Source organism: Odocoileus virginianus, chromosome 20, assembly GCF_023699985.2.
Source record: "Odocoileus virginianus isolate 20LAN1187 ecotype Illinois chromosome 20, Ovbor_1.2, whole genome shotgun sequence".
NCBI classification, from domain to species: Eukaryota; Metazoa; Chordata; class Mammalia; order Artiodactyla; family Cervidae; genus Odocoileus; species Odocoileus virginianus.
Window position 1 is genome coordinate 51,862,521 of NC_069693.1, and position 15,805 is coordinate 51,878,325.

The 15,805-nt window shown below is 46.2% G+C and overlaps 1 protein-coding gene and 1 non-coding gene across 2 annotated transcripts in view; both read right to left on the reverse strand.

The window, feature by feature from the left end:
* Positions 1-15,805, reverse strand: part of GAN (gigaxonin) — a 53,106-nt gene that overhangs the window by 28,748 nt on the left and 8,553 nt on the right. The window lies entirely within an intron of this gene.
* LOC139030133 (U6 spliceosomal RNA) lies at positions 14,724-14,829 on the reverse strand. The gene has a single exon (XR_011482440.1). It is a non-coding gene; the product is annotated as a U6 spliceosomal RNA (small nuclear RNA).

Genomic DNA, 15,805 nt, shown 5'->3' on the forward strand with positions numbered 1-15,805 from the left:
AGTCTCAAAACAAATGATCTCCCCTGTCACACTTCTCAGAATGCTGTTCTAAAAACTGTCCCAGAAAACATCCAGAAAGAGGAAGATTTTGGACCAAAAGAGACATGATCCAACACAAGAAAGGAGGGAAGGGAATGGTGAGGGATGACCCTAGGATAACAGTTCTGCACAAACAGAAAGAAGCCAGTTCACTCTGGTGCAACGTGAGGCCTTGCGAGGCCTTTAGGTAGGCGGAATTGACGGGATATACACCGCATCTGAAGGCAGAAAGAGGATATTTAGACAACTCTGTTTCCCCCGTATATTCCCTATCTGCTGCTCCTGCCTCTGCAGTTTCTCCTCAGCTAACAATTTTACACAAAAGGCACTTCCCTTCTGCTCACTGCACTCTAGGTGTGTCTATGAGTGACACTTTTATTAAAAGTGAAGAAAAAATTTTTCAGTCGATTCTCAGTCAAGAAAGACAGCAGAAGTGGTAAGAACCCCGCTGAAATGACTAACACTGGGCTCTACCTACCGTCCACTGTACGCAGACGCGCCCTCAGGGAGTGTTTCACTGAGGATGGTGTCAGCATTCATATTTCTAAGTCACTGTGCTGGCTATTACCATGTCGCCTCCTCAGCCCCGAGTCCACCCTCTCTGCAGGCTCCACGGCAACAGATCTGAGCCTTCTGAAGGGTGAACTGGCAGGGTGCGAAGCGTCTCAGTGGAGGGTGCTGGGGAGACACCGCAGGGGGAGAGTCTGCCGCCTGGCCCTGGTCCCACAGCCGGGCAGGCTCCTGGGGGTACAGCTGCCCGCGGCGCCCGGCAGCTTGCCCTGGAACTCCTGGAGGCAGTTTTGCAGTAAACTGTCTCTGGTGAGACTCCTCCCTGTGAACTGCGTTCCCCGGCACCACAGAGGACAGATTTCTGGCGCGTTCCAGGAGGCTGACTTCAAGCAAATTCCATCAGCGTGGCTTCTCTGCCACGCGCTGATCTGTCCTGGCCAATCAAGCCTGCATCTCAGCTGCTCCTTACATCGACTACGCCTTGAATTTGTAGAGTTTCCTCATTGTGGCCAATCCCTCATTACTCTATAATCTCTTGTTGTAGTCAAAAGTCCTCTAAACTTTTGCTGCTCAGATTACTCTGGCTTCTTAATCCTGACTAGACGCAGTCTTGAACCTATTTAAAGGCACTAGTTTCAAAGTGTGTTCACGGAGAGGAGCGCCACCGAGAATTCGAGCGGCTCCAGCCAGAGCCGGCTGTGCTTGCCCACGGGCTGCGGACAGCGCAGGGGCAGGGAGGCCGGGGTTACAGAGAGGCTGGTCAGCGCGCCCCCTTCCTACTTTTCAGCTACGCGACTGGACTTTTGTGCTAAAGATGACTATGCAGTCGTCTCTTGGTATCCTTGAGGGAATGATTCCAGGACCCACAGAGATAGCACAATCTGCAGACTCTCAAGTCCCTTAGTCCAGCCCCCTGCACCTGCATCTGCAGATTCAACCAATCATGGATCATGTACAACTGACCTTTGAACAACATGGGTTTGAACTGCATGAGTTCACCTACATGTAGATTTTCTTTAATTAATCTGCGTATCAGTAAACCCATGCAATACTGATAAAAAAAAAAAAATCCGCATATATGGACCCGCACAGTTCAAACCCACATTGTACAGAGGTCAACTACTGCCGCATGTTTTCACAGCGAAAAAGAATCACTTTTAAAGAGTACAGTTTTCTGGGGGCTTCCCTGGTGGTTCAGTGGTTAAGAATTTGCCTGTCAAGGCAGGGGACACGGGTTCGATCCCTGGCCAGGGAAGATCCCACATACTGTGAGGGAACTAAGACCATGTCCCACAACTACCGAGCCCACACACCACTTGTTGCATCTAGAGAAAGCCCATGCATAGCGACAAAGACTCACCACAGCAAAAAAATGAATAAATAAATATATATATATATTTTAAAGGTACAGTTTTCTTTCAGCAGCTGGCAGGGTATAGTCAATGGCTTAGAGGACAGAAAAGAAAAAAAAAAAAAGACTTCCTTAAATATTGACCATTTCAGATATCTATAAAATCTGACCCTTTTCAGAGTCTATGAAAACTGAATCATTGTGCTATCGAAGTCTTTGAACGTCTGATGGTCAAATCACAAAACTTTAATTACAGTTTAAATTCAGATCCAAAATGTCCCATCTTCCTGTCCCACTTATATTATCATGGCCAGGTGACAACTCACAGACCATCACCAGTCTGCATGTCCCAGGAGGCTGATGTCCATCTGTCTGTCAGGAATGTAGTGAAAGTTGGCCATTAGTCCCTTCCCATCTGAGACGCTAAGAGTCACTCAGACCTGTTGTGAAACTGTCTTGCTTCACAGCCTGTGGCCATTTGCAATGACTGCCTTCTTTCATTTCTTAGTCACCATCCTTTCTCACCGATAAACTTTATAAACTTGCCTTATTCCTCCTCCTTCTGTCTTCCCTTCCCTATCTCCCCAACTAAATCTCCATAGTTTTTGTTCCATTCTGTTTCACATTTGTTTCCTCCAGTAAGTACCCTCATTTCCCCAGTATCTACCAACGTTATTTCCTCCATACTTTCCCTTTTTTATCTAGAACTTTCTCACCTTGCACATCATTTCTATCTCCCTTGCCTCGTTTATATCACATATAAACGAGAATTCAATGAATTGGACTGAATGAGTTAATTTTAAGGAAGAAAAGGCTAAGCCAAAGAGCTAATGACTGAGTTTTGTTTCTATAGTTAGTCCATATATTTGTGCTGTTGTCTAGTCGCTCAGTTGTGTCCAACTCTTTTGCGACCCCATGGACCATAGCCCCCCAGGCTCCTCTGTCCATGGGATTCTCCAGGCAAGAATACTGGAGTGGGTTGCCATTCCCTTCTCCAGGGGATCTTCCCTACCCAGGGATCGAACCCAGGTCTCCTGCACTGCAGGTGGACTCTTTACCACTGAGCCACCAGGGAAGCCCAGTCCATATATAACAGTAGGTAAATCAACTCTTCTGATTTCTTTCTTTTTCACTTGTAGTGGATGTACAATGTTATACAAGCTACAGGTGCACAATATAGTGACTCACAATTTTTAAAGGTTACAGTTCATTTACAGTTGTTACAAAATACTGTCTCTATTCCCTGTGTTGTACAATATATTCTTGTAGATTATTTTATGGATAACAGACTGTACCTCACACCTATACTGCTGTGCTCCCTCTTCTCTAGTTTTCTCTCTCTGCCCCGGGTTTAGAATCATACTTGAATTCATCAGAAGTCATAATATCCTTGTTTTTATTATGTGACATCAATTTACAAACTCTCCAAGAAGCTGCAGTAGTCTTAAAATATCACTTTGAGAATTTCATAACACTGTTCACAACAGGGAATAATGGGGAGTGTTCTAAGACGGGGCCTCCGGTGCTCAGATACAAATATCCATGTGTCACATCCTTGCCCAGTTTTCTGTCTCCAGGGCAAGGCACTGCCCCTTCGCTCTCCCTGTTCTCTCGTTTGTAGAAAGAAGAGGTTAAATGAGGTGACTTGAGCGCTTCCCTCACCCCCAAACACTCCTGGGCTGACTGCTGAAACAGACCCAAGAGTTACTGTGGAGACTCTGCTCTGGAGATGCTTCTGTTGAGTCCTGGATGATATAGTCCAGCCAACTCAATCTGTTTCCGAGGATTTATAACATGCCTCCTGTGGGTGACGCGGTGTGAGTTCCTTTTCCCTCCAATTACCTACTCTCTGGGCAAGCACATATTTTCTGTTCTACTAAACAGAAGTGAAACAAAATCAGCTTTGCTTTCTTCTGACAACACTGAAAAGAGGTATAATAAGAAAAAAGTCATTGCCTAATAAAGAAGCTGGTATTATTTAAAGTTTTACATTTATGAAAGAGGTCCATGACTTTTAAATAAGTATAAGAGAGCAAAGTCCTCTGCTGGTTATACACTGTCCTCTTCTAACCAGCTTCCAACGGCTGGGAAATTTCGGTTGAGCCTAGATGTCCTGACGAGCACCCGGATCATCAGGTCTGGTCCTCCTCACCGCAGATATTACTGATTCTGGGATTTGAGGTGACAGTGACACAGAAGACATCTAAGTGACTTTTCTTCCCCTCAGCTGCAGAGACTTATCTCCAATAAGAGCAAAGAAACCTACTCAGACAGGATACGACAGAATGCAATGCTCAGGGAGTCATGCTTCACAGAAACTCCAGAGAGAGCAATTCACGGGCATTACTCACACCGTTTCAAATGATTCCCGTCAAACCAGGCAGCTCCCAGGAGCAGAGGGGCACGGGCTCAGCACTGCATATGCCCACGGAGGCCCCACTGATGACATCTGCACTTGCGGGGAGTCTGTCTTACGGACGCCCCCTCTCCTTTCGTCTTCATAAGCTCCTAAAAACCATACCAAAAATGGACCTCTCGGGCAGAGGAATCTCAGGGCAGCAACACTAGTCAGTACGATACCATGATGGAGGATACCAATCATCCTGGTTTGTCCAAACCCACAAAATGCACACCAAGGGTGAACTCTAGTGTCAACCATGGACCCTGGGTGGTGATGGGGAAGTGGAGGGTCGTCAGTCGTGACTGAGGTTCCCCTCTGGTGGCGGAGGCTCTGCATGCGTGCCAGTAGGCGGCTATGGAACCTCTCTCTTCCTCTCAGTTTTCCTATGAACTTCACTCTAAAAAAGAAAGTCTACTTTTCAAATAATTTTTTTTTTCAGTCCCAGTTGACTTCACGAAATACATACGTGCAGGCGGTATTTCCATCCACCGACAGCATCCTCTCAGGACAAGGCCTGCTTTTTGGCAGTTGGGAATGCAGGAACCCCTCTATTTCCCAGCTCCAACCCCCTGAGAACTCCATCCACCGGGGAGACACCCACTTACACAGACGCCTGGCACGTGAGCAGTGTCCCAGAGGGAGGTCCACGGAGATCCTGGGGTGAATGGTGGGATACAAAGCGGTGCAAAGAACGACCTTGAGGAGCCCCCTCACACGGCACCTGACCTACACAGGCCAGCTGGTCCCCACGATGCCCCTTCTACAAGGCCCTGCAGAGTCAGGGGCAGTGAGGAGAGAAACCAGGGGAAGCTCAGGTCATGGTGCCATGTGACCCACCTGGGGACTGCTGCCAGTGCGGGGGGTGCCATGAAAAAAGCAGAAATGGGGGGCAGGGTCACATTTCTCTATCACTCTTAAGAATCGAACTTAAGAGTGGGTCCAATGTTATTTCTTTTCCTTTGTTATTTCCTTTAATTTCCTCTATTCATTTCTCTCTGCCTCCAAGTCTTTTTTTTTCACCCAGAGAGAGTGTGGTTTTTACTTATTTACCATTAAACTTTTCCCCTCATATAGATCCTGGCATGACTCATAATTTTAATGGATTTTAACAGCAGCTCCCCAACCTGCTTCCCAGAATCTTCTGGAGAGCTTTTACAGATAAAGCAGGTCCTAGACCAATGATGTCAAGTCCGAGACAGTGTATATTTTCAAAGTTTCCCAGCTTAGTCTGATGTGTGCCCTCCTGCCTGGAATATTCTGTCCGCCTCCCACTTGCCTGATTAGTGGAAGGAACATTTAATTCTTCACTGACTTTAGGTCTCTGCTCCGGTAACACCCACAAAGAGCGGCCCAGGTACTGTGTTATCTAAAATAACACCCCTTTCCCCTCCTGCTTTATTTTTCTTTCTAAAATTTACCACCATCACATAGATGGCATTTGTCTCATGTCTACACCTCTGAAAACAGGGACTCTGTTTGGTTCACTGCTATACCCCATCAAGTGACTGAATGGGCATTTGGAAAATATCAGGGACTTGATAATAGCACGCAGCCAGTGGGTTTCAGCGCTGCAGTGATCAGCTACTGTGCTCGTTTGGCTTCAAGACAAAAGCAGCACCAGTGTTCAGAAGTGGCATTATCCCCTGGCCATGCAGCTGGACGCTCCCCTGCACGGCGCCCGCGGGTTGGTCCACACAGGGGGAAGGTGACCCTCTCGCCCGGCATCCGGCCCGGGGGTGCTGCAGTCAGCAATTTAAGAACCGAGAGCTCAAACATTCCACCACCCAGAGGCCCCCGAGGCAATCATCGGCCTTTGTGCCGAGGCCCAAATGGACACTGGCCGCAGGGGAGGCCGGTCCTCTGTGAACAAGCCTGACTGCCCAGCACTCCATCCTGCCTGCTTCAGTGCAGTCCCCTCACCGTCTCTGGTGCACCGCGCAGAAAACTAGGAGCTACGGAGTGATGGGCAAGTGTGAAGCTGAGGAAAGCGTTCCAGGAAACCAAAGGTTTACTGTTCAGGTGTCACCCACCCACCCAGCCCCCACTAACGAGGCCGAAGCAGAGCCACTTCATCATAGAGGATGCAGGGGCTACGGTCTCCACCCGCCCCTGACCATCTCCCCACCCCAGAGCCCGTGAGGATTCACAAAAACGCTTTCCATCTTCCTCCTCTTCTCACGTCATCCACTCTGAAGATGAAATACAGCGTTTCATATTTAGATCTGCTCTGAGTAACCACATCCAGTGACATCAATATCTGGAAGAAATACGAAAACACAAAATATCTGCCTTCTAGAGTCGTGTGATTTGAACAAAAGAGAAATTTATCTAGGGAAGATGATGTCTCCTGAAATAAGAGAATGTGGAAAAGTGTGAAGTACCCCTCAAACAGGGACAGCTCAAGGAAACTGCAAAGAGTGAGTCAGGGTGTGAGTCTGGGGGACAGGGAGGGCAGGACAGTGGGTGTACACGACCGTGGGGGACACTGACTATTCCTGCAGAAATGCAGCCACTGCCAGAGGAAACGATGTACAGACTACAAAGCCCAGACCCATAAAAATGGTGACGCTGTTTTGCACGGCATTCAGCAGTGGGCATGGACTCAGAAACTGGACCTCACCCAGCTGGTGGTCCCCACCCCTGAGAAACTGACCAGCCCCACTTCTAACCACGTGCTTAATGTCAGTGAAACGAAATGGTGCCAGCCATTTCTAGGAGTTGTAAACTCCCTCATCCGAAGCCTTTGAATAAAGTACCCATTACTTTATTCGACAATAAATGCTCTGTCCCAGTCTGCTGAAAGCCTGTTTCTCCCTCCGCTGTCCTTATTGTGGTAAACATTTGATTTCCTGCCCAGCTGTTTACCCCTAAAATTTAGGAGACTTGACTAATAAATACAGAAGTGGTAGTTACGCAGCGTACTTGGATGCTGAAACTAGGGAGGGAAAGTTGGTGGGGAATAGAATGTTCACATAACCTCCAAGCCTCACCCAATAAGTTACAGGTTAATTACAAAGAGAAAAGGAGTGAAATTAATGGAGGAGACACCATCTCTAACCATGTGATCAAGCCAACACTATCAATGTTGGGACAAGTGGCCATCATGGGCTCCTGATACCACGCACCCAGGAGGACACGCGGCATCACCCCTGTGCTGTTCTTGACAAAAACATGTTGTAACCGCAACTTAATTTTAAGAGATCAAATAGACCCAAGTTGAGAGACCATGCAAGAGAATCTGCACTTCATCAGGAAGGGAAATGGAGAAACCTTTTTATTTGAAATAATTTTAGACTCACTGGTAAGTTTTTTTTAAAGTTGTAGGGTTCCTGTATAACCTTCATGGAACATATCTACTAATGTTAATAAATGTACATGATCTTTAAAAAAAAGGATTTTATAAAACAAACTTCTGGCTGCCAGGGGAAAGGGATGGTTAGGGAGTTTGGAATGGCCATGTACGCACTGCTGTCTGAAGTGGATCACCAGCAAGGACCCGCTGGGCAGCACAGTGGCTCCGCTCAGTGTTGTGTGGTGGCTGATGGGAGGGCTTCTGGGGAGAATGGGTACATGTGCATGTATGACCGAGTCCCTCTGCTGTTCACCCGAAACCACCACAGCATTTTAACTGGCTGTGGTCCAATACAAAATACAAAATTCAGAAGAAAAAAGCTTTTATTTTTAATTTTTTAAAATTGAAGTAGCGCTGATTTACAATGTTGAGTCATTTTTGGGTGTACAGCAGAGAGATTCAGTTATACATACATATATGTTTTTTTCAGATTCTTTTCCTTTACAGGTTACTGCAAAATACTGAATAGAGTTCTATACTGTGCCATACTGTGGGTCCATACTGTTTGTCTATCTTATATACAGCAGGGGTATATGTCGATCCCAAACTCCTAATGTATACCCTTTGGTAACCTAAGTTTGCTTTCTATTTCTGTGGATCTCTATTTTGTAAATAAGCTCATTTACATCCTTATCTTTTAGATTCCACATGAAAGCAACATCATTTGACCTTTGTCTTCCTTTAACTCACATCATTTTAGTACAATGACCAAAGCTAAGAAATAAAGACTGGCACAATACTGTTAAGTTCATTCAGATTCAAGCAGCTCTCCCCCCAATGTCCTGTCTCTGTTTGGGGACCCAAGCCAGGGTTCCAAACTGCACTTAGCTGTTGTGGCCCTAACCGGTGACTCTTCCTCAATCTTGCTTCACCTTTCAAGACCTGACGCTGTGGTGCGCCCTGGTCAATTATTCTGTACAATGTCCCTGAACTTGAACTGAATTTCTTATGATTAGACTGAGGTTGACCATTTCTGGCAGGGACACTACCAGAGTGATACTGTGTCCTTCACATCTGGGAGAACGTGATGTCAATGTGTTATTACTGCTGACCTTAACCATGGCCACTTGGCTAGGTGATGTTTGTTGGGTTTCTCCACTCTTAAGTTACCATTTTCCCCTTTGTAATTAATAAATACATTGGAGGAGCTAATACGAGAAAATACAAATATCCTTTTTCTCCTCAAACTCTTGCCCACTAATTTTAGTTTCCATAGGTAGCTCCTGCTGGCAACATTAACGTGGTGTTCAACTGATAGGTTTCTGATTCTTTTATTCCTTCTTCTACATTTACTAATTGAGTTTCTTCTATAAGAAAGAATTGTCTCTTCTCCTCCATTTATTTATTTATCCATCCTCAGATACATCAGTGTTTCTTTATTCTATGGATTATAATCCAATGTTATTGTTATTCATTTTCTTGCTCACATCGTTCCACTTTGGCCATCAAGACTTCTTTCAAGGCAGCTCCATGTTCCTTCTAAAAGCCTCTATGTTCTTTTGAGCCCCTCCGTACTTTCTGGCACAAATACTCCAGGCACACAGTCTATTTTTCCTGCCCCAGTGCCTGAATCAACCACATCCCCAAAGACACTGGCGTTTCGAACATTATCTAATTACATTCTAGAAACCTCACTCTGGCAGCAGCTTTGGGAGACGGGTGGAGCCTGAGCATGGCGGCAGGCAGGCCAGCAGGGACCCTGCCACAACTCCGAACAGTGGAAGCTCGAACCCAAGTGGCGGCGATGGCAGAGAGGAGAGGGCCTCCGGAGACTCGTGAGGATGAAACGACAGGTCTTGGCGCTAACACGACGCTGAAGGGAAAGGGAGGCGGCCTCCCTGAGGACTCCCCAGGTCCTCCCGGAGAGCCTGGTGGGACAGCAGCCGTCACAGCGGATGAAGGACCACCTGCCTGGGGGGCAGAGGGAGCCGGGCCGCACTGGGCTCGGGGTGGCCGTGCGGCCGGCCGCCGGATGGACACGCCTGGGGCTCAGGAGAGAGGAGACGAGACCGTCGTGGGCAGACGACAGGCCGAGAACACAGCCTGTGCCACACCACACTGGGGACAGACAGGGAGGACCAGGAAAGGAGACGGGGGAAGGGACAAGAGGGGTCCAGAGCGCGATGGACCAAGAATGGTAAACACAGCAGGCAGGCCGAGCAGGAGAGGCACTTAAAGTCTTCACTTAAGTCAGAAAGAGACAGGAATATCACAGGGCATCAGTTATACGTGGAATCTGAAATACGACACGCACGAACCTCTCTACGAAATGGAAACAGACTTAGAGACAGAGAACTGACTTCGGTTGCCGAGGGCAAGGGGGCCGGGGGAGGGTGGAGTGGGAGGCTGGGGTTAGCAGATGGAAGCTCTTACACGCAGAATGGGCACACGGGGAACTGTACTCACTATCCCACGATAAACCACAATGAAAAAGAATGTATATATATGTGTAACTGAATCACTTTGCTGTATGGCAGAAATGGATACAACATTGTAAATCAACTCTAAAAAAATTGTTTTTTCACCTGATTTGGCCATTATATTTAGCAGTTTTTAGAAGAACAGTTTTAATGGAGAAGACAGGCACCTATGGGCAGAGGGGAGCAGGGGGTGAGACCGAGGGCGAGATACATGCACTCTTCCTTCACAGATTGTCAGCACAAAGTCAAGAAAATCGTGCACTTGTTGGAGGATGCAGAGTGTGTTTGCTTTTATTAGCTGCATTTATTTATCATTTGTGCACTGCCTGTGTACTGGGTCCTGGGAAGGACTTAAGCATACTTTTATGCTCAAGAAAAGCAGCCAGAAAGGAATGAAAATTATTACTATTTTTTAAGGACAAGGAAAAGGATACACTACAGAATGTCCTAGAAGGAAGAGATGAATATGGGAGCAGGGGAGAGCCAGGGAACACCAACCTTGACTGTCACGACTCTGCTCTCTGAAGACTGGCATGCAGATCATCACACAACATGTAAACAGCACTAAAGATGATTTCCAGAGTTAAAGATTTCATATCCACATTTAAAAAAAAACAGATACTCGAGATCACAGCCAACACACTAGAAACCACAGCCTGTTTTTGTATGCCCTTTCAACTAAAAATGTTTTTTTATATTTTAAAAGATTGGTGTTGAAACAAGAAACAAAGAATATGTGACAGAGATCGTATACAGACTAGAAAGCCTAAAATATTTCTGACCCTTTAGAGAAAAATTTGCCAAACCCTGCTCTAAATATTTTTACAATAGCGAACATATAACATTTAAAAATTCAGCCTAACAAAACAGTAATGATATGCAAAACAGTAATAACTTTGAGAAACAACCTGGAAAAGTGACTAGGCAATGGCAATAAATCAAAAGGGAAAAAAAAATCAGATACATACTGTCAGGGTCTTGATATGATAATCCAGTCTTACTGGACAGTAATCTGGTCTCATATAACAAGAACAAATCTGTTCTATCTTCAGATACAGATATGCCTGGGACAAAGCCCCTAAAGTGGATTTACCCACAAAAAATACAAGAAAAGAGACCCAAGAATTTTGTTTTTTATCTAGCTTGTATATAGTGCTACTATTCAGGAGAAAAAAAAAGAACTGAAAATTAAAAGGTCAAAGGGGAATGATGAAGCAAATTATATGGAACAGCAATGATGTCATAACAAATAACTAATTAAAAATGATTATGGGCATTACCTTGAGATATAAGAGGGATACAAAATGACTTCAAATGAAAAGATGAATCAGAAATTACATATATATATGTGTATATGTATAGACAAAGATTACAACTGTGACAATATATTACTACACTGTTCAGAACCAGAACTCAGGGAGACATAAATAACTGAACTCTTATGTGGTTTCCCATAAAACTTTTTGTATAAAAAAAAATTCTTAAAATGTAAATCCAGTTCTTATGTTTCAAAGTAAAGCAGTCAATAAAAATTTACCTTTTAAAAGACAAGGTTTGAAAATGCATGTTAAAATTTTAAGACGAGTTCAAAGACAGAACCATGACGCAGCAACTTGAGTAGCAGAAAATTCTTCTAGGATGAAACAAGCCTGATTCCTTGTTCTGGTCACACCCTGGCCTTCTAGAAATAAAAGAACGACATTCATGCCTCAACCTGTCAAACAGTTCCAGATTTTCTACTCAGGTAGGATTTTTCAGGTGCTCCTTAAAAGAGGCTCCTCCTGTAACCTTAAGAGCCCATGGAAATGGCCATCTCAAGAGGAAACCCCTTTGGATTGGGGGCACTCTTTTTTCTTTTTGGCTGAACCACATGGCTCTTGGGATCTCAGTTCCCGACCAGGGATCAAACTCACAACCCCTGTGTTGGAAGCTCAGAGTCTTAAGCACTGGAGCACTCGAGAGTCTCTTGGGGGTACTCTCACAAGTCTTCTCTAATTAAAAACTGGCGGATCTGGTTCTTCTTTGCTGCCACACACAAATGGCGCTGAATACTATAGAAACTTCGTATCACAGAAGTAGGTCCATATTTCTCCTCACTTTCTATTCCCTCTTCTCAATGTAGAGTCAGAAGAAAAGTCTGCCTTTTCCAAGGCAAAATGGAACTCCTGATTAAATTCAAAGAAGTAAGAATTTATATGAATGTATTTTCTTGTTTTAGTATTCATCCTTTCAAAGCAGTTCAAAACAAAGCATTAAATGATGCTTAAGAAACTTTTCTTTTTAAAAAAAAAAAAAAAAAGATAGTGGGAGTAGGAAAACAAAAACCAACTATGGCCTGAAATACAACCCCACCCCACCCCCACACCCCGCCACTGTCCTTTCAGTTCCCTTTAATAAATGAGACAGCTCATGATGACTTTCACTTCAGCATCTCAAAATGTTCTTTCTGTTTCTGGCGCCTCCTTCATTTATAATCTGTTATAAACTTCTCTAAACAACCTGAAGCTGAAAATGCCTTCCAAAATGTTGTCACGGGAATGAATGCTTCTCTATTAATTCTTTAGTCATGTTGTGACAAAAGCTCTCTCTCTGGAGCTACTACTTTTGAAGAAAGAATTTGGTTCCTGCTCCCAGGTTTCTTGGCACCAGAAATGGACTTTGTTGAGCTTGACTGTGCCATCTAAAGCGGTACAAAATTCAAGACTCTCTCCTGAGTTAAAATCTGTCCTAAGAGGGTTTATTCTGCCCCTCTCCCCAGTCCCCGTACACGTTCAGCTATATAGCAAAACGCCACGGCCAAAAGCTTCATCACACTTCCAAGTAAGATGAAGCATCCTAAACTCTCATCTCCTACTTCCTCATTAGCACTAGACTGCAGGCAACTCAATTCTCTTACCTGCAGACTTACTAATGGATCTAGTGCCTCCGGCCCTGCAGATAAAAGACGCTTTAAGAGCACCCAGTCCATCTGTCTGTTCTGCTTCTCCTCGCTGAATAAGACAGACACACGCTGCACTGAAGGTACTCGCCACCCCCCATGGAGAAGCCTGTAGGAGGGAGTGATTCTCTGGCAGAACGGGAAAAATATTACGAAAGAAGGGGTACTGGGTCCTGCAGGGTGAAAAGGAACCCCTCTGCCGATAACAAGCAGGAGGCCAAGAGAGGCAGAGGTGAGAAATGCACATATTCACAGGTATGTGTCACCCTCCGCGGACTTTTCAACAACTAGAAGAACCTAATTAAAGTGTTTCTAGAGCAACACTACCTTGAGTTGGACACCTCAGAGACAGATTGTAATCCTCCCCATTCTTCACAGGCAGCTGGGCTCAAAACCTGTGAGCTCTTCCCTTCTTCCTTCAGCCTAATTCCCACATCCAAAGAGCAGTCGGTTGATTTCTCCCCAACGTCTACCTCGGCCACGATTGACACGGGGCCCGGACAGTGCCCCCGGGTGCTGACCTGAATCAGTCAGCAACTCTGGTGCCCTGTGGCCCTGGGAACAAACGACCACCGCGCTACCTTCTCAGAGCACAGCTCTGTTCCCATTACTGGTGTAATACCACTGGTGAACTCTGGACGAACTGGCCGGGCGCTGGAGAACACCATCCGGATCGGCCGTCACCCGCACTCCCCACCACCCCGGTCCAGCGCCCGGTCCAGCCCGCGCGGTGTGCTCACCATCCTGAGCCCCTGCTCGCACACCTGTGCTAACCTGGACCCTCCTCTCTGCCCCACCCAGCCCTCCACCTCTGACTCCTGCCCGAGGCCGGGCTCCACTGCTTCCTCCTCGGCACCTTAAGGGTCAAGCAAGCGGTCCCTCCTCCTCAGAACGCTGGAGGCATCTGTACAGTTAGAACAGTCTCAACCCCACGCTCTGCTCTGCCACCCCTGAGGACGGAGCCTGCACTCGACACTCTCTGAGAGCTGTCCTTCACAGGCCCGGTGAGTGACAGCCAGCGCCGTTCACTGACACAGAGCACGTGAGCCTGGGCTCTCCTGGCCCTTCCCTTCTTCTCACCAGGTCTGCTGCTAACCCTCCACTCCAGCCACTCCAACTGCACTGCTGAACCCGAGCCAGGGCACCCCATCTCCTCAATGAACCATCCTCAGTTCAGTTCAGTCGCTCAGTCGTGACCAGCTCTTTGTGACCCCGTGGACTGCAGCATGCCAGGCTTCCCTGTTCATCCCCAACTCCTCAACTTTGCTCAAATTCATGTCCATCAAGTCAGTGATGCCATCCAGCCATCCCATCCTCTTTCGTCCCCTTCTCCTCCTGCCTTCAATCTTTCCCAGAATCAGGGTCTTTTCCAATGAGTCAGTTCTTCATGTCAGGTGGCCAAAGTATTGGAGTTTCAGCTTCAGCATCAGTCCTTCTAATAAATATTCAGGACTGATTTCCTTTAAGATTGACTGGTTTGACCTCCTTACAGTCCAAGGGACTCTCAAGAGTCTTCTCTAACACCACAATTTGAAAGCATCAATTCTTTGGGACTCAGCCTTCTTTATAGTCCAACTCTCATATCCATACATGACTACTGGAAAAACCATAGCTTTGACTAGATGGACCTCTGTCGGCAAACTAATGTCTCTGCTTTTTAATACACTGTTTAGGTTGGTCATAGCTTTTCTTCCAAGGAGCAAGCGTCTTTTAAAAATATGGAATGCTTCACGAATTTGCGTGTCATCCTTGCGCAGGGGCCATGCTATCTTCTCTGTATCGTTCCAATTTTAGTATATGTGCTGCCGAAGCGAGCACAGCAAGCGTCTTTTAAATTCATGGCTGCAGTCACCATCTGCAGTGATTTTGGAGCCCAAGAAAATAAAGTCTGTCACTGTTTCCATTGTTTCCCCATCTATTTGCCATGAAGTGATGCAACCAGATGCCGTGATCCTAGTTTTCTCCTTGTTAAGTTTTAAGTCTGCTTTTTCACTCTCCTCTTTCACTTTCATCAAGAGGCTCTTTAATTCTTCACTTTCTGCCATAAGGGTGGTGTCATCTGTGTATCTGAGATGCACATCTGATTGCGTATTCTCCCAGCAATCTTGATTCCAGCTTGTGCTTCATCCAGTCCAGCATTTCGTATGATGAACCATTCTAGCATCCTCCAAAATGCCTCTCATCAACGCCTGACCTAAAGTCTTCTGATAAAATCTAAACTATCTCACACATACTAAACTATATTGGGAAAAAAAAAAGTTTGAGGTCCCTTTCCTGTACCTGCCACCTGCCCAGCCAGCTCTCAACACACAGCTCTCTGGGAAATGTCGCAGCAGAAGTTGGACTTTGGGGGGAGCAGTGTGCATGCCACTCCGAACTCAGGACTACGACGCCCTGCCACCCGGAGTCTGATTTCCTGCAGCTCCACCAGCTGTGCGTCATCTCCAATCCAGTCTTGAATCAGATCATAGCACTCCTGTTCCCTGTGCTCTCCCTGTGGCCCCCAGCTCTGCCCACACCGAATCTCCCTCCTCCCCACCCCTTCCAGATCTCAGGTTAGACAGCTCTTCCTCAGAGTGGCGCTCCCCCAACCCAGTCCACCCCTCACATCTCTCTGTGACAAGATCTCTTCACTGTCTGCCTCCCCAGACGAATTCCACGGATCCAGAGCCCTGGATGCCCAGGGCATGGCAGCACCATGCATAAATGCTCAAGAAACGTTTAATGAACGATAAGGCATTTAGGAAACCTTTGACCAAGGATCTATATTCTCTACTGAAAAACAGCTGTTTCT